Source organism: Pelmatolapia mariae, linkage group LG12 (genome assembly GCF_036321145.2).
Source record: "Pelmatolapia mariae isolate MD_Pm_ZW linkage group LG12, Pm_UMD_F_2, whole genome shotgun sequence".
In the NCBI taxonomy this organism is placed as follows: Eukaryota; Metazoa; Chordata; class Actinopteri; order Cichliformes; family Cichlidae; genus Pelmatolapia; species Pelmatolapia mariae.
The window spans coordinates 4,007,136-4,027,043 of record NC_086237.1 but is presented as its reverse complement, the minus strand read 5'-3'; the positions used below and the strand labels follow the sequence as shown (position 1 = coordinate 4,027,043).

Here is a 19,908-nt window from a genome sequence, read left to right as displayed (position 1 = left end):
CACCCCTGTCCCTGCAGGAGCATCCAAACACATTTAAGGAAGCTTTTTGTTCATTTCAGCTGCATCTTTAACACTGTGTTCACTCACAAACTGGGACACAAACTTAGGACCCTGGGACTATCCACTACTCACAGACCATCACACGTCAGAACCGGCACCAAAACCTCGTGAACCCTGGTCCTGAGGACAGCCCTGAAGGGATTTGGGATACAGTGAAGTTTGCTGATGACACTACTATGGTTGGACTGATCACCAGTGATGAGAAAATCCTCACTTCCCATAAATGGTGAAGAGGTGAAGACTATGAAGAACATCAAATATCTGGGTGTTCACATTACCAATAATCTCACATGGTCAGTGAACATATCACAGCTGGTAAGAAAGCACAGCAGCGACTGTTCTTCCTGAGGAAGCTGAAGCTGGCCCGACTGTGCTCTCAGCTCCCGGTGAAGCACAATAGCGAGCGTCCTGTCAGTGAGTCACTGTGTGTGCTGACGCCTCAAACGGAAACAGAGACAACACGCGCTTCAGGGAAGAGATACCAAACCAATAACACCCGCACAAACAGACTAAAAAACAACAAACACACACATCCAGATAACCAAGAATTCTTATACATCTTTTATTTCTACTATTTTGGTGCCTTTAAAAAAACAAAAAGCTACTTTTACCCCTTGCTGTTGGTTGATACTCACCAAACAAACTTTTGGTCTTTACTCTGGTTTTAAAAGGCATGCAGTCCTCTGTGGGTTACACAGCACAGGTTGTTCTCTCCATTTTGAGACCGGACACTTCAGTAAACGTTTCCTAGCTATGTGCTTTATATCTTACATGCTCTCCATTGTTCTCCTTAAAAATCTGAACCAGGCGTGTGAAGAGCTCTTGAGGTTCGAGGTTTTTCCTCCACAAATATCTGTAACTGCACATTTTGATCAAATCTTTTAAGGGACGATGGAGCCCGAGCTTTTCCATGAAACTCGAGCCCCTCTTTTTGGATGCTGACAGCAGAACCAGCGAATGATCAAACACTCGTTTTCCGAAGAGTTTCAGGACTTTGCAGAGTCTCTGTTTGTGATCCTCTGTGAAGGTTTCAGGCTGCAGGACCAGAAGGAACACATGAGGTCCAGGAGCTGTGAGCCTCACACAGTTTTCTACATGATCTCTCAGATCGTCTTCAGAGGTGTTTGGAAGCAGCAGATCTGGAGTGTTGATTAGGATGATTTCTTTGTCCCTCAGCAGTCCTCTCACCGGCTGATAGTCTGGCTCTTCCTCAGGGCTAAACACAGGAACCTCCAGTATGAAGTTCACCACAGCGGTCCTCTCAGACTGAATGTTCCCCAGCAGAACCACCCTGATCTCAGACACTGCAAAGAAAACCGTAAAGAAAGCAATGAATACAACGAAGTGTAGAAGATTCAGGTAAAGATTTATTGTCTATTTGTCTGTGAGTGTTTCAGCTGACTGCACTGATTGTTTTTATAAAAACTCAGAGTTGGGTCTGACTCACTGTCTGGTGGCTGCAGATCGTCGCTGCTGTCCAGCAGCTGCAGATCATCTGTGAAAACACAAAGATCATCTCAGAGCGTCATCATCAGAAAAGATGTTTGTCCTGGATGTGCTCACATTCACTGGGTAGACACACACACACACACACACACACACACACACACACACATACACACACACACACACACACACACACACACACACACACACACGTAGTTACCCATTAGTGCACAAAGATACTTGTAATAACTGCCCATTTAATGAAAGCTCAAAATTTCCACATTAAATATTCATTAAAGAAAGAATTAAATTAGTGATTAAAAATGTAAAACAAAATCAAACAGATGAGGATTTATAAAATTCAACTGCTTTAGGTAACATTCTGATGTGTACTGGGTCTTATTATGGGGTTTTTACTATGACATTTAATCCTAACCTCCTTGCCTCCAATCGATAAAATTTATAGCTTATGTGTGTCAGTAAAACGTCTTTCAAAGTCATAAAGTAGTATGAATTGTTTATGTGGTAAGGCTGAAATAAGAGCCATCCTGACCCTGTGAGCTGACCTCGGCCATAAACCTGTAAAAATGAGTCATAAAAATGATGGATGACACCATCTGGGAAGAAAATCATGAAAGTTATGGAAGGCAGGTGTTGAATATCGTAAAGGGAGCAAAACTCTGTAAACTGATGCATTGATTAAAGCATCACGTTAATAAACACGCAAGTGTTTCACCAGGTGGTAGCAGTGTTGGGAACTTTAACACCACAAACATGATTAAACACTTACAGAAACACCATGTAAAGGATTTTATCCAGGCCTCCAATGCTAAGAAGAAAAGTCTACCTTATCAACAAACGCTTTTGGAAACTGTTCAGAGGCATGCCAAACTCCCTCAAGAAACCAATAAAGCAAAGCTGATAACAGAGAAAATTGTTAAATTTTTGTGCTTGATGACCAACCTCTTTCTGTTGTGGAAAATGTCAGTTTTCAACGCTTAATTGAGCATTTGGAGCCTCGCTATCTGCTGCCAAAGCGGCATGTCATCTCAGAGGAAGCTATCCCAGAAAAGTACAAGCAGGTGTGTAAATTCATCTCTGAATATTTGGAAAACATTCCCATGTTAAGATTGACAACTGATAGCCTAGAGTATTTAAAAGTAGAATGCTCATAGGGGGTCAACAACCATATGACCCCCTATGAGCAAGCACTTTGGTGACAGTGGGAAGGAAAAACTCCCTTTGAACAGGAAGAAACCTCCGGCAGAACCAGGCTCAGGGAGGGGCGGGGCCATCTGCTGTGATTGGTTGGGGTGAGAGAAGGAAGACAGGATAAAGACATGCTGTGGAAGAGAGACAGAGATTAATAACAGATATGATTCAGTGCAGAGAGGTCTGTTAACACATAGTGAGTGAGAAAGGTGACTGGAAAGGAAAAACTCAATGCATCATGGGAATCCCCCGGCAGCCTACGTCTATTGCAGCATAACTAAGGGAGGATTCAGGGTCACCTGGTCCAGCCCTAACTATATGCTTGAAAGTTTGAAATGAAAGTTTGAAGCCTAATCTTGAAAGTAGAGATAGTGTCTGTCTCCTGAATCCAAACTGGAAGCTGGTTCCACAGAAGAGGGGCAAAACGTGCTAAAGTTTAAATAAAAAGATCAGCATTGTTAAACTGAGCCATATTTTGGGTGCAGTGTATACTTGCATACAAGTATAATAGTATAATAGAATCATTTTAGTGTTTTCTCTTTTTAAATTTGAGTATGAACTTATCCCCTCTGTGAATTGCTACCTTTTGTGTGAGGGGTCTGTGTGTCCCAGGGATCGCAGGGGCTATGTTATCTGGGGGCTTTTGCCCCCTGGTAGGGTCTCCCATGGCAAATTTTTCCTGAGTGAGGGACCAGACAAAGAGCGATTCAGAAAACCCCTTTGAGAAGACCATTGAGGGAACAGTTCACCCTGCCCGGGATAGGGTTACTAAGGGACTAAGGGTTAGGTCTTAGTCCATGGGGCCCAACCGGGCACAGCACGAAAAAGGGACAGCTTTGACACATGACACAGAGGTAATTCAGATGCTAAAGAAACTTTATTAAAGCAGAGATAAAAATGAAAGTAAGTCCAACAGATTAATTATTTTGTTGGTTGTATGATAAATGATCATTGGTGGAATTAACCATCTGAGATCAAGGTTATTTAATATAATTTCAGAAAGGAAAGGAAACCATCACCAAACTGATTAAACAAGAAGCATTTGATTCTTTGATTTCTGCTTGCTGAGCTCTGTTACTATGATGACTCTCAGCGACAAAACCACAGGGACACAGGAGGACTGGAGTTGGGGTCTATTGGAACAACCTGGTTCCCAGCATTCTTATAGGCTGCAACAGTAGAGCCTTTGGTGAGCACAGTCACATCTCGGATGGGACCGAACTCTTTTTGTGTATCACAGGAATATCTTCTTTCCACTGATGTCGATGCTGAGTTCATGATCCACTTGTTCATAGGACCTAGATTCTAACTGCCTCAATTTGCTATCATCACTGGAGACTAGCAGATCTGTGATGGCAACGTTAGGGTCGTCAGTCTCACAATACCAGATGAAGACTTTTTCCTCACTTGAACTTCTGTTTGTGGTTTCAGCCACCCTGATCCAACCTCTCTTAAAGTTTTCCAAGTCTTCATCAAAGTTAACACACACTTTGATGTCATAGATGTATGTTGCTTTGTTCCTTCTTACCCACAGGTAGAGTTGGCTGTCTCGAGACCGGTCTTACTTTTACGTGCTCTTGGTCTCGACGGACTTTTGTCTTGGTCTCGGTCTTGCTCTCTCAGATCGACATAGTGTTCGGGAGATTTGGAGTCAACCATCGGTGGAGCGAGGGGGTGGCTTACTGGGCTTAAGACCGGGTCATTTTTTCAGAAGCCCGGGGTCTTTTGGAGTGTGATTTGTTTCATAGTTAGATGCATGACTGACAACTGTATAAAACAAAAACTACACAAAATATTCGAAGCACATAGAGCACAGTCGTAAATTCCCCCTAATTTTGGTATGATCCGAGCTCAGGCACTGGGCGACTGAGCACAGCACTGTCAGCGAGGGGGGAGAAGTTGCTGCCTGCGAGTTTGCTGCAGACAGAGGAGAGCTTAAGTTCGACCAGGTACCAAAGCAAATCATTCGTACTGTATAAATAATGTAAATATGACGGTGTATCACAAAAGATTGATGTCAAACTGATCACCACTGGCACACCTGTGGATGCATATAAGGCAAAACACATGGGAAAATCAAGAGATATCAACCAAAACACCAGGAAAAGAATTGTGGAGCTCCATAAGTGTGGCTCAGTTTTGAATACAATTTGGTGCCATTTACAATTAAGAAATACAGACAGTTTCTCTCTTTACTCTGAAAGTTAACAAATATGTTTTTTATATTTATCAAGCTAAAAAAATAAACATTTAGTCTGATTTGATGTTACAATTAAAAAAGTGTTTTTGTTTTTATCTGAAGAGTGATTAAATATCTGGTTTCAACTGTATATTTGATGATGTTGGCTTGATTGTCAGCACAAAGAGGGAGAGAGAGGAACAGAGAGGGAGAGAGAGGAACAGAGAGGAACAGAGAGGGAGAGAGAGGGAGATGGAGAATGAGGACAGAACAGAGATGGAACAAGAGCAGGTGAGACACACATGTTAGTCAAATGGTTGTTTGCCAAAACTCATGAGAACATGTATCTAGTGCCTAGTGTATCTTTTTAGATACCATTTGTTACTTTTCAAATTCTATATTTATTAAGTTTTGCAGGCTTTTTTGCTCAACAAGGCTAAATAATGATATAAACTTTTCTGAATCTAAATAGTGGACTTTGGTAGAATTAAAAAATAAGTGTAGTGCAGGTCTATGATGATTATCATGTAGTTTTGATTCTGGTTCTGTTTTGGTTAAGTCCTAAGTAGTCCTGATTTTGAACTGTTGTAGTCCTGTTTTAATTCCGGATCAGTTCTGGGTCTGGTTGAATTGGGGTTTAGTCCCTGTGTCTTGATACAGCCCCGACTTTGTTCTGCCTTGCTGCTTAATAAAAAAACTAGTTTAAGGTGTCCTGTATATGTGACATATATATATTTTTCCTATATGAAGTCATTCTTTTTTGAACAAAACTCAAAACAGGGCCTAATAATCTTTCAGTCATTTCTACCCTCACTTAATTTCCTTTCGCTGCTCAGCTCTCACACAGTGGCTCAGCTATGCTCCAATCCCTCCATATTGTAGCCAATCACATGCGAGGATATAGGATAATATCATTATGTGAAAAATAGAGAGGGTGATGGACGCGACAGTCAAATGGAGCGTGCGTCTGTCCTCTCAGTAAGTGAGTGAGACAGTAGACAGCGGTGAGGAGGGCTGTGCGAAAGCAAAAACACATAAATATGCCCGACACCTGTAAACGAAGCAGCATCTGGCTGCAGTTTAAAGACTTTTTTGTCTTGGTCTTGGTCTTGGTCTTGGTCTCGTCTCAACTTGGTCTTGGTCTTGTCTTGGTCTCGATACCCTCTGGTCTTGGTCTTGTCTTGGTCTCGGTTTAGGCGGTCTTGACTACAAGTCTACCCACAGGTGAACCAATGGTTCCTTGGGCCTCTGGTTCAGGTCATAGGCCACCCTCTCCCAGCCCAATCTATACAGCTCAGGTTCATCATCTGCTTGTGCAGTGACATGAAGGGCCATGATGCGATCATAGTGTGATGAGCAACTACTTTCATCTGGTTTGTAGTACCAGAGGTAGGTTTCCTCTCCACCGGCTCCAGTATTAAGGTTTTTCTCAGTCTTGTGGTACCCTGCAGATTTGAGGTTCTCACTCATTTTATCATTAAATGAAAACTCAATCCTGGTGATTCCACGACCCTCTTCTGTACCAAAGGCAGATTGCATTTCCTCCATTTCCTTTGTTCAGATCATCTGGAATTGAAAGACCATCTCCAAGGAAAACTTTCTCCTCGTGCTTATTCACAGACAGTTGGAGTTCAATGATGTTGGACATGTTGGGTTCCTGCATCAAACAAAGTTAAAGGATTAATGAATGGAAATTTGAACATCCAGAAGTCAGACGGTAATAAATTATAAATTGTTGTAGTTCTCTTATCTAACACAAATAATCTAAACACAAATGCAGAGCGTGTGGTTGTAGACTTATGTATGTGCAGACCGTTTTTGGCTGGATGAATTCTTCTAGTCGACTGAAATCTGCTAATCTCACACTCTCACTCAGAAAGTCCTGCCTTTATATTCCCTACAGACTGTGTAACTGTGACATGAACGTTTTTTTGTTTTTTTTGTTGTTGTTGTTGTTTCATGGAATATGGAAACATGACAAAAGTTACTGCATTACTCAGTTAGAAGAAAGACAGATGCAACAACGTTGTCATCCCCTATGTAGCCGGTGTATCAGAGAAACTCAGGAGAGTTTTCTCCAAGCACGACATCCCAGTGTACTTCAGACCCAGCAACACACTCAGACAGAAACTGGTTCACCCGAAAGACAAAACTCCAAAACACAGACTTAACAACGTGGTGTATGCTGTACAGTGCAGCGAGGAATGCCCAGACCTCTACATTGGAGAGACCAAACAGCCACTTCACAAGCGCATGGCACAACATAGAAGAGCCACCTCCACAGGACAAGACTCAGCAGTCCATCTGCATCTTAAGGACAAAGGTCACTCTTTCGAGGATGCCAATGTTCACATTTTGGACAGAGAGGACAGATGGTTTGAAAGAGGAGTGAAAGAGGCCATCTATGTCCACTGTGAGCGACCATCTTTGAACAGAGGCGGTGGTTTACGACACCAATTGTCTGCCATCTATAATCCAGTTTTGAGATCCCTTCCCAGACGCCTTAATGCCCACTCACATTCTGGGCCATCTGACCTCAGGAATTCACATGATAGGGTGGGGCCAGGTTTAACAATGAGCTCACCCGAAACCCTGGCTGATTAGGTCCCACACCCGCTTTCACACCTTGGCTCATGTGATTAGAGGATCACCAGGGGGTCCTTTGTCCCTCTTTGGGGGGACACTCCCACTGGGTTTAAATCTGGGACTCTCGGCCATTTGACCTTAGAACTGAAGAAGCTTCTTGGATGAGAGGTGAAACGTCTTCAAGCAACTTTAAGAAGTCCAGACGCTTTTCTTTCCAAGCTCCTTAGACTACGATGACCTGGATGACTGAGAACCTTCACAGACACATTACTCAGTTACTTCATCCACAAACCTGTTTTTTCTGTTCTCTTGACAGAAGTGTGAGTTACTTCCCAATAACTGTGCTGCTAAAGGAAAAGTCATCATCACAGGTATGTGATGTGAATAATAAAACAAATGGACTCTGACATTTAGCTTTGTGCCATTACTTTTTTCCAATGACTGATGTGTGTTTCTATTCCCTGAAATCCTAAAATGTCCATGCTAAAGATCATTCATTTGAACTAACCTCTTGTCTGTAGATATTTAAAAAACAAACATTTTCTTGGTTGATCAAAGTGGGAAACAAAACAAGATAACGATAAACAGGAGGATCCAGATATGCATGTGCAACTACTGCATGTGGGACATAATTTTACAATGACAATTCATTAAAACTGATGGATGGATCACATTTTTGAGAGACAGGTTCATGTTATCTGCAATTGTTTCTTAAGTACGGCACAGACCTCAGGCTTTGATTTCACAATAAACAGCAGCATGACTGAAGATTATAGTCCTCTGGGAAACTTCTGTTCTACTCAGTGTCTCTTCAAGTCTGAACATAAAAGTCCTGACAGCCTGAGCAGAAGTTTGAAGTCTGCACTTTCAACAGCAGATGAAATGGAGACTCAGTGGCTGCATCTCACTGCTATGTTGTGTTAAATTGGTCCTGTTATTACCAGACAGATAGAGCCTGATTATTAATGTAATTACACGTGTATACACAACCCTGTATAAATGTGATGACCTCGAAAAGATCATGACAGCTCCAAAAGCAATCTTCACATTTCTACAGGGGAAAATAAACTTTTTTACCCTGCAATTTACTGATTTGTGAAAAGATGTTATTTTCACTCAAATTTTAATTTTTAATTTCTCTTTTTCAATTTTTTTTAATGTTCACACAAAATCCATGAACATCAAACAAAGTGAGTTTATTCAGTCTGTCAGTCATGGTTTGTCACCATCGTGTTACAAACTTAAACTAAAAATTGTGGCCAGAATTTTTATGCTGAATTTTTAAGCATAAATTCTTGTGGATTTTATTGCTCTTTGAGTATTTGTGCTAAAAAAACAATCCTAAAACAACGATTTGTCCTGATACATTTTCTATTTTTTCTACTTTCTAGAAAAAATAGCTGGTGGCTCTTTCTTTCATTCATTGTTTGTTCTTTCAAAGCTTCCTGTTTTTTGCAGTAACTCCTTTTGGTATACAAATGACAGACCTGACCACATACTTCCCTCTTTCACACTTTTCTTTATTTGATTGTCACTTTGTCTCACACACAGCCACAACCTCGGGTCCCGGCACAGTCTTTGATGGAGGGAGGTGTGATGAGCTGATGGAGCTCCGGTGTGTCTCAGCCTCACCTGCCGCCGAGCCCAAACCAAACTCCTAAATCGTTCACATTATTTTGCAATGAGGAATTGTTTCAGTCCTCCATTTTTAGTGTTCAAATTAAATCAAATTTCTTTGCCCAGAAATATTTTTACTGTATTTTCTGAAAAAATACCACATGACACCCAAACTGATTATTCTCTCATCTTATCAGGATACGTTCCCCAGAGACACAAACAAAAACACAGTTATTAGATGTTATTAAATCCCTTTCAGAAAAACAATCCTTTAATATTTATATACATTATATACATAAATATGAACATGCATGAATATAAATGTTATGTCTCTGAATGTTATGAGTCTTTTCTTCCTGCTCTTCAGGTCATCTTTAGAATTTTTCTAGAAAGTTTTTCCTTTAAAAGACGATCGCGTTAATGTCAACACAAAGAATAGTCACTGTCAATAAGACTGAGCTCCAACCAGAAATGAAGTAAAAGGCCTGAAATCCAGCCTCTGTGGGTGTAATGTAAAGTTTGATGTAATGCTTTTGGTTTTTTTGGAGGTGTGGTCCTAAACTTTTGATCAGCTGTAGGGGAGACCAGGGATAGTTGTAACATTTTTGACATTTCTGTCTGTAGCTTGGAGCTCTTTTAAGGTAGTGGATTCAAAATGTAATGCAAAGTATTTACATGTCTCGGCTATTAAATAGTGCAGCTATTTTCTCTGCAGCACAATTACCCATTGCATGGTATGGTCTCAAACACAAAGAGTGAAATGTTACAATTAACCCCATAGTCTGGGTTAGTTGTAACATATCCTGGGGTGAAATGTAACACAATGAAATAAGGGTACTGACAAAACATTAACATGTAATCTTTGTTTATTCAACACATGAATGCACTTAGAGCCATTTATGTAGCTATGTGTGTGTGACAGAAGGCAGAAATCTAGCTTTTGAACATATTCCAACCCCCCAAAAAGACAAATTATGGAATTTTCTGCAACTGAATATTTCATTAATTTTGGTTGGTCTTCCTTGAGTTTGGCCTCATTGGCTCAGTGGGCATTATAACCTACAACTCTTCCAACAACTTTTGAACATAACAATGAAGCTGAAAAAATGTAGTTGTTCACCAGCATCACAATTCCATTACTTTTTACCATGGCTTACCTTGGTGTGGTTTGCAAAGTGCTTCAGAAAGATGAGGAAATCTGTTTCTTGCACCCATCCTGATTTATTTCCACTACCAATACTTCCTACTGGTCCATCTCTGACACAGTGGTCTGCATAATGTATGTGTGGGAACACAAACAGTGGAGGAATTGTGTTGCCAATGGCATTAACCGCATAAACAAAGGCGACCAGTGAACCTCTCTCTGCTGATGTCACTGCCCCAACTTGTTTCATATAAGTTAAAGTAATAGTGTGGTAAGTTGTAACATCTGCATTATTGTTACAACTGACCCAGACTGTTGCTGTTACAACCAGTGTTGGGCAAGTTACTTTGAAAAAGTAATTCAATTATAGTTACTAGTTACTTCTTCAAAAAAGTAACTGAGTTAGTAACTGAGTTACAATATTCTAAAAGTAATTAATTACTTGGAAAAGTAAGTATTGCATTACTTAAAAAAAAACAAAGAACGTTTAACCCTCTGGGGTCCAGGGTATAATTGGCCATTTTTTTACTACTTTTGATTTTCCCTCCACATTTCACCTTTAAAAACTATTTACTTTGCCTTGTTTGGTATCATCCTTTTTAGCACAACATCACGTGTCTGAATTTACAGTCATGTTTTCATTTTGTCATACTGTATAACCAGAATTGATCTAAAATCAGACAAAAAACATAAAATCAGAGTAGAAAAAGTTATATTTTTACTGTAACAACCATAAACATGTTTAATGAATCATATTTCATAACTTCAAATGCAAATATTAATTGTCAATTTTAAAATCCTATGCACAAGTTTTGCAAACAACAAATTTATTTGCATCCATTTACCTTGATTTTTTAAATAACCATTTCAAACTATTTACAGAACAATCAGCTGTTCTTCAATAAGATGCCACACAAATTATTTGTGCCACTCCAAAACAATAATTTCTGTCCACTATAAAGGAGAAGATCACAGCCTGATACCTGCAGGTCTGACAGCAGCAGGTGTATCACTCCTGTTTCTACCTGGAGACAGCAGTCGCCTCATTGTTCTGACACACAACACAAAACTATCCACAACACTACACACTAACTACACAAGACAACACATTAACTACACACTCCAAACACGCTAAACGTCACAAATCTCTCACATCTCAAAACTCTCTCTCTCTTTTTCTGTTCTCTCTCTCTCTCTCTCTCTCGCCGTCACTCCTAAAACTTCCCCTGTTTTGTTTTGGTTTTTTGCTCATAAGCAGAGAGTGCTTGCTAGCGCTAACGTGGCAAAACTATTGAGGTAAAAACGCCGCGTATATCTTGTTTATCACGACTCTGGTTTTACGTGGCCTATCAACACAATTTATAAGCTGGTATATATCACCTTGTTGCTTTGTCTTTAAGTGGTCATGTGATTGGCTTACCAATCAGTCAAACAGCAGCACTCATGTGATTGTTTTGCCTCCTGAGCTGCAGGTGTTGTGCTAGACAGTGATCGTGATTGCCGTCCGCGGGAGCGCGCAGCTGCTTAAAGCTGTAGCGTCCAGATTACTTACAGCTACTTCCGTGCAACTGATATGAGATGCGGTAAGCTGAACACAGCTTCAACCGTCTGTTTGTTGAAAAATAGTAACGGATCGCATTTTCTTGTCAGTAACTGTAACGGCGTTGTAACGATAGGAATAGTAATTAGTTAGATTACTCGTTACTGAAAAAAGTAACGCCGTTACTTGTAACGCCGTTATTCCCATCACTGGTTACAACTGACCCAGACTCCTATAGCCATGAACTAGCTAACATTACAGCCAACGGCTAAAACATTAGCACTAAAGACCTACACAGACTATAATCCCATAGACATACAAATAACATAATTTAAGTTTGATGAGTTTAACTACAAAGCAGATAATGCTATTAGAAATTGAAATAAAGTAGAAAAACCTACTTTTTGGCATACAAATTACTTTTTTTCGTGTTAAATTGTCTGTGTTTGACAAAATGTGCTGATTTTTCACATGTGATAGCAGAACTAAATTGGGCATGCACAGGATGAATCACATCATTTGAAACTTAGCCCTGATTGGAGAAATTGGAAGTGTTAGAACTGACCCACGTTACAACTATCCCCGGTCTCCCTATAACAATCTCTTTCAGTTTAAGCGTTGTTTTCAATCAATTGCATGCTCAGTGTTTTGTCTCATTTCTTCTTGTTGCACGTTGAAGCTCTACTTGGAACCTTGTTAACATCCAAACATGTAAAACATGATTTTTGCCATTTTTCAAATGGTCTTAAACTTTTGATCGGGACTGTATTTTAATCTAGCTTTGTGAATCACCATCAGTAGCCAATCACATTACTATAAATTGTAGCTGCCATCTGAGTGTGTCTCACTCGCTCACCTGTTGCTGTACGCATCCAGGGCTTCGGTTACAGGACTTCTCTCGCCGTTACAGGTTGTAGGCTGCAGAAGCCTCCTATTGGTCACCTTGTTTGCAAACTGGGTGACGCCTTTTGATCAGAAGTCTGGGTTTTTGCCTTGTTGCCTTATTCGTCCTCTTGTTTGCTCTGTCTGCAACACTCTGGTTCAAGGTTTCAGGATTTGAGCCGTCTGTGCAAAGCCTGTTAATTTGCACTTTAATGTTTTGACTTATTCTTTTAGAGCAGTTGTATGTATAACAATACAGAATAGTGCTGTGAAATTATCTGCTCTGAAGATTAAATTTTTTTGTTTGTACATCTGAATGTTTGATTTGTAGGTTTTTGTGTTACACCACTGGAAGGCTCTTTTTCTAGCTGCAGATGGACAGTGTGTTTCTGCAGCAGGGTTAACCACAGCTGTGTGTTTAAGCTTTGTTTTGGATATATTAAGAACTTGTGTTTCATTCATTCATAAGCAGAAGGCCCATAGTGGAGGTGACCTGTCCTCATCTGGCATCCCATTCACCCACTGGTAAACCACAGCTCTGAACTTTACAGCACATGAACGAATGATTCATCGGCTCTTTCATGAGACATTTGTTAACAGCTGTCAGTTGTTTGTTTTATCCTGAACCACGTCTCTGTCTCAAACCTTACAGACCAAAGTGTCTTCTTGATAATTAGCATAGTTTCAAACTAGATATTCTCAGGGTGGCGTTGTCGGGTTTTCACTATAATTATAAAAGTTTTGAGCTCCCAGTTACCACGTTGCCATTCTAGTGTGTGCGTGTGACACCATCGGTTCCTTGCTCTGTTCTTCAGTTTCCACCACCTCGTGCTGCCACACTTTCATGGTCCTCACTGCACTGTGGCACTGACACTTTCACACTACACCACTAGGTGGGGCTCTGCTACATTTTTTAATAGCTGTTGCTTCAACCAGTTCACAGAAACACCATGAAACTGGGAACTTACTGATAATATAAAAAACATTATTAAAGAATTATAGTTATGCTATATTTTAATCATGACTGACATGTAGAGAACACTGTTAAAAATATAACACATAACATTGAAGTTAATGTCTTAAAAACATGGTACACAAGGATATTACACTTTAAATGTTTAATACTTTACTGAACTTACTCCTAACTCACTCGGCCTCAGCACATCGCAGCTAAAGTGTTACTTCACCTCCTGACCTTCACCACATGGTGTAAAACCACGCAAGGCTGTGAAAAAGTATTTGCTCTCTTCCTGATTTCTTCTTCTCCCCATTGGTCACACTTGCATGTTTTGGATCAACAAATAAAGTTCAACAACAGACAGCGATAACCAGACTGAATACAGAATGTGGTTTATAAATTATTTCTTTAAAGAGAAAAGTTTTCCAAACCTGCTTCGTCTTATGTGAAAAATTAAACCTGAAAACTAGTCCTGCCATACTTGACAGCAAGAACTGCAATCAAGCACTTGATGACTGCAAATGAGTCTTTCACATCGTTCTGGAGGAAATTTTACTTTACTTTACTTTACTTTACTTTGCAGAATTGTTTTAATTCAACCACATCAGACATTCAAACATGAACTTCCTGTTTAATGTCACAGCATCTCAGTTGAATTTAAGGCTTTGAGGAGTGCACTCTATAACATTCATTGTGTTTTTTGAGGTGGGCTCGGTGGTGTGTTTCTGATCTTTGCCCTGCTGAACCTGAATGCTCTTAAACTTCAGGACATGAACTCGTGGCCAAACATTCTTCATGATTTGCTGGTGGAGAGCAGAATTCATCCATCCACTGATTACATCGATCCATCCAGCAGCAGAGCAGCCCCCAACCATCACACAAACTACACGTTTGACTCTTTTTAAATGTTGGGCTATTTTTATGTAACGGGCCTCAAACCTTTGCACTGAACAGAAAATGCAAATGGACAGAAACATTTAACTATTTTATTCTTTGGAGAAACATTCAAAATGTATTCATTTAAAGAGGAATCTCAAACAGCAACAATAACACTGGAGGCTGCAACTACATAGCAGCCAAATAAACCATTATCATTCACCTGCTCAGTCATTCACAGTGACAAATGTAACTGTTGCCTCCATCAGTCATTCTGCATATGACCACAAGCCACAGAGCAAGAAGTCCCCTGGCCCGGACCCTGAACACATCACTCACCACGAACATCTATAAACAACATCCTGACATGATGTGTGTCAGTCTTTAGAGCACAGAATGAAAATGAGAATAATCTAAGCTTAGTTTCACAGTGATACAGACACAAGGAGGAGAAAAAAAACAAAAAGAGGACAATAACACTTGTGTAGAGCGACAATGACAGATCTGGCTTGTTGAGCAATAAGCTGTTCGAGGCATTAAACTGTCCATCTGTTCTAACTGGATGATTGACCCTACATATTAATGTGATGCTTTATGCATTTACTTTAGCCTGTTGTGTCAAGGTGCACTTTATGCAGGCAGAGTAGGAACCAAAGACAAATTAAATGAAGCCTCATTGCTGTTACAGGAAATACAAAAACTCAGGCAAGGAGAAAACTGGAACACACAGCTAGCTGAGATGACACAACAAGGAACAGAGAAAACCGAGGACACAGCAGCTAACAAGACGATGACTAACAAGTGGGAACACAACTGGAACTAATTACAGAGTAAAGAGACACAATGCACACAGGACGAGAGGCTATTACAGTTTTTCTCAAATGCTAAAACACAAACGCCAAACCTCTAAACCAAATGACCAGTTGTCTAAACACATTTACTAAATCTAGCCATCATTTACCAATACCATAAACACATGTCACATGAAGACACAATTCACAGAACACAATCCTCCGTTGTCATAAATCTAACCACATTTTGCCTTGCTAAAACACAAGTTGCAAAAGAACTCTGCTCAAAGCTCATGTGATGCAACATGCTTGCCACAGTCAGCAATATTTGAACACAATGAACACACCTGGCGTCATTCATTACACACAACGACTCAAAATTGAAGACACTTGTTGCTAATGCTGTGACCACATGTATAAAAGCGCAGAGTGCACAGTATGCTGAAGATTCCAAACAAACATAATGGATGAAGGCAGAGTCAAGGGAAGAGGAATTCGATGCAGAGGAGGGAGAAGAGCTGGCCCTGGAAGAAGAGGAGCAGGCCAACGAGGAAGAGGAGTTCAAATGAGAGGAGGAAGAGGAGCAGGTCAAAAAGGAAGAGGAGGAGGCCAACATGGGAAAGGAGAAGGTCCAGGAGGGAGAGCAAGACAACCTCGCACCATCATTACGGACGAGATGCGAGCAACAGTCATTGTCCATGGCATGACAATGGCTGAAGCAGGACTAAGAGTCCGTCCAAACCTGAGTAGGTTCACCGTGGCCACCATTATCAGGGCATTCAGACAACACAACAGGTATTGTACTCTATTGCTTTCTTTGTCACAATACAGTTTTACAAACCTGTGAAAGTAGTCTATTGGTTTCAAATCAGTTGTGACTGTATTGTAACACATGTCAGTTGACAACACGTGTTTCTTTCTTCAGAGTTGAAAGAATGCCACATAGAGGTGGGAGGGTTGCCATATTTACAGCGGCACAAGAAACCCTCATTGTGGATATGGTTCGTGGGAACAACCTCATCAGACTCCAGGAGATCAGAGACAAAGTCATTGCCAATAATGTCAACTTTGAGAGCATTGACGATGTCAGCTTGGCCACAATAGACCGAGTTCTCCGGCGCCAAAAGACGCGAATGAAACAGGTCTATAGGGTTCCCTTTGAGCGCAACTCTGCGCGACACAAAGACCTACGTTACAAGTATGTGCAAGTAAGTATACATCCATGTTCACAGTACAGTTAGTGGACATACTGTGTTGCTCAGTGGCCTACATTCCTTCTGGACAATACTGTGCTACCTGATTGACTGTTGTTCTGAACACCTGTGCACTTTCACATTTTCACAGAGGATATTACAGTTGGACGCGATGGCCAGACCTCATGAGTACCTCTTCCTGGATGAGGCTGGCTTCAACCTGCAGAAACGCAGGCAAAGAGGCCGTAACATCATTGGCCAATGAGCCATCACTGAGGTCCCTGGCCAACGGGGGGGTAATATTACTCTTTGTGCGGCCATGGGTTCGGAGGGGCTTGTCCACCGGCATGCTGTCCTTGGGTCTTACAACACCCAACATCTCCTCACCTTCCTAGAGGAGCTAAAAGACATCCTCCTGGACCGCCAACAACACCATCCTGGGCCCGCACATCACATTTATGTGATCATTTGGGACAATGTCCGCTTCCACAGAACAAACCAAATCAGAGAGTGGTTCACCACCTGCAGTGACCACTTTTTAAACGTCTCTCTGCCACCCTACTCCCCTTTCCTGAACCCTATAGAGGGGTTCTTCTCATCGTGGAGATGGAAGGTTTATGACAGACAACCATACACAAGAGAGAACCTCCAAAGGGCAATGGAGCTGGCCTGTGTTGACATCCCAGCGGAGGCCTTCCAACGATGGATTCGCCATTCCAGGGCGTTTTTCCCGCGGTGCCTGGCGAGAGACAATATAGCCTGCGATGTGGATGAGGTGATGTGGCCCGATGCAGCTCAGCGACATGATGCCGCACAGTGATTGTGGTGTGTGTGTGGTGTGACTAAAGTAAATAAAAAAACTTCACACCCTTATCATGTTTTCAAGAGTACTGTTGTCTGCAATAGATTCTGTTTTTGCATTGAGTTGTGTTACAGTAGTGTACGTACATGCAGGATTTTCTATAGATTTATATTCTTCATATGAAACTCACAAATCTAAATGCCTAATCCTCTGCAGAGATCTACGACGATCCGTTACTGTATAGTTTCGAAAAATATGCATTGGCAGTTATAAAACAAAGAACCTTCTCACAAATTGAGCATTGTGTTTTCAATTGTTTTGCTGTAGTGTGTAATGATGTGTATGGTGTTTACATTTTTGAAAGCTTCGAGCTGCTCTTTTGGTGTGAAAGTTTGAGTTTTGCAGTGGGAGGGTGAGGTTGTGTTTATGTAGCTTTAGAAAAGGGTGTTGTGTTTAGACATTGGGGAACATGGTGGAAACGTTAGTGAAATGTGTTTTAGCATTTGAGAAAAACTGTAATATAAAAAATAGAAAAAAACAAACACAGAGACCAGGACTAAGACACGTGAATGTGACACTGACATGGAGACATGACGGACACACACAGACTGGACACAGAAAAGAACTGACATCATGAGGAACTAAGGACTAGTCCAGGGGTGTCCAACTCCAGGTTTCGAGGGCCGGTGTCCTGCAGGTTTTAGATGTGTCCTTGATCCAACACAGCTGATTTAAATGTCTTTAAGCTTTCCAGAGGCCTGGTCATGAACTAATCATGTGATTCAGGTGTACTGACCCAGGGTGAGATCTAAATAACACAGACTGAAAGTAAATCACCTCTTAAATCCAAAAGAATAAATAATCAATTTAAAAAAATCAAACTTCTGGTCAAAGACCAGACAGCACCGTGACATGTTAGGTGGTGTTATCATTATTCACAGCTTTCAGTTTTGTACACAGTCCAACCGGTTTTTGTTTGTCACCTGTTTATGGGCCTTTATTTATCAGGCTACAACAAAACTTCTAACTTAAGCTATATAGCTCATGTCTTGCATATTTCCACAACCATATCCATAATCACATACTGTGTATGCTACCGTTGTATATGGTGTATTATCTTACTTTTTTTCATTGGTTGTACTTAAATGTTTTTTTGAATTTCCTTCTGATGTCTGTACCTGAGCTGAGGTAACGCAAACATTTCCCCGTCGTGGGATCAATAAAGTCTTATCTTATCTTATCTTATCTTATCTTATCTTATCTTATCTTATCTTATCTTATCTTATCTTATCTTCCTGTTTGGGTCCATTAGCCGTGTCCCGCTGTAAGCTTCAGTCCAGGTTGCTAGGCAAAAGTTTAATGAAGCAGTCCCTCATGGCTGTTTGCATGTTCCAAACTTTAAAAGGAACGGCACTCTAACTCACATCCTGTCACATAAGCAGTTATCTTTAACACGGTCTAAATAGGACACAGGAAGACAAACGGTCCAGGATGATCTACAACAACAAAACTAGCCTGCTACGTGCACACCGTCTGTAGAGAAGACAGTGACACTCCACTCTGACACAGTAGCTTTGTTTAAATGTGTCGAGGAAGTGAACAAACAAAGATGTAAAGAAGGATTCATGAGTACAGCTCTACAAAACATAACTGGAGATCTAACTGAGGCCATTGAAGCCATCCAGGCTACAAATGTCCAGTTGAGAGAGCACACAGAGTGTGATGCAGTGCACCAAGGAGCTGCTCGTCAAGTGAAACTCAAGAGTCTGCAGACCTCTGGATCAGTCTACAGAGAGCCAAAGCATAGAAATGATATTCAAATAAATATCATGAAGTGTGTTTTAACATCATGGCCTGGGTACGTGAGGGTGCATGTGTTTCAAATAATCAGTCAATCAATGAGTCATGATCAGTGTGTGTTTGTAGCTGCAAATATTAGTATGTTTAGCTTGGATTTTACTGCCTGATTTAATTGAACAGTGGATGATCATGAAAACAAAAATGCTTCTTGCATGTTGCTGTCAGGGACCTGGATCTGGGTCTGGGGTCCCAGGGTCCGTGAGCAGTTTTGGACATATTTATATGCTGTTCTGTGTACCATGATTATGTGTGGTGCGTGTGCCCCTGGTTTCCCTTTCTATTGTGTATGTGTGTGCATGTGTGTGATGTCCTGGTTTTCCTGGACCACCAGGCCAGTGGGTGTGTCCCGTTGGGAGGCTGGCCACACCCGAGGAGGAGGAACACACACACCTCCACCTGATCAGGGTCGTCAGGGGAGCTACATACCAGTGTGGCTGAGTGCTGCTCGACACTGGATTATTGTGTGATTACCCGTTAGTGTTTTCACTTTTTCCAGTGCGTGTTAGTCTGTTGCTATTGAAGTGAGTGCTAACGGCTGCTTCTGTGGCTTTTCCAGCAGGAGTGCGGGAACGAGAGGGCACGAGAATCACGGGAGGGGAGACGCGGAGCACGAGCATTGGGAGGAAGGCACTGAACGGAAATCGGGACACACAGGGATTCTTTATTGTGTAATTATTTACTGCACTGTAAATAAACGCACTGTCTGCATCCAAGAGTCCAGCATTTGGGTCCTGCTTCCCCACTTCTCCATGATCTGCCTCA

At 41.2% G+C, this 19,908-nt stretch overlaps 1 long non-coding RNA gene across 1 annotated transcript in view; it reads left to right on the top strand.

The window, feature by feature from the left end:
* LOC134638514 (uncharacterized) overlaps positions 1 to 9,166 on the top strand; it is a 72,378-nt gene extending 63,212 nt beyond the window's left edge. The window contains exons 2-3 of the long non-coding RNA XR_010095259.1: positions 7,800 to 7,854; positions 9,035 to 9,166. This is a non-coding gene — a long non-coding RNA (uncharacterized LOC134638514). The remainder of the gene's footprint in view (positions 1 to 7,799; positions 7,855 to 9,034) is intronic.
* The last annotated feature ends 10,742 nt before the right edge of the window (positions 9,167 to 19,908 follow it).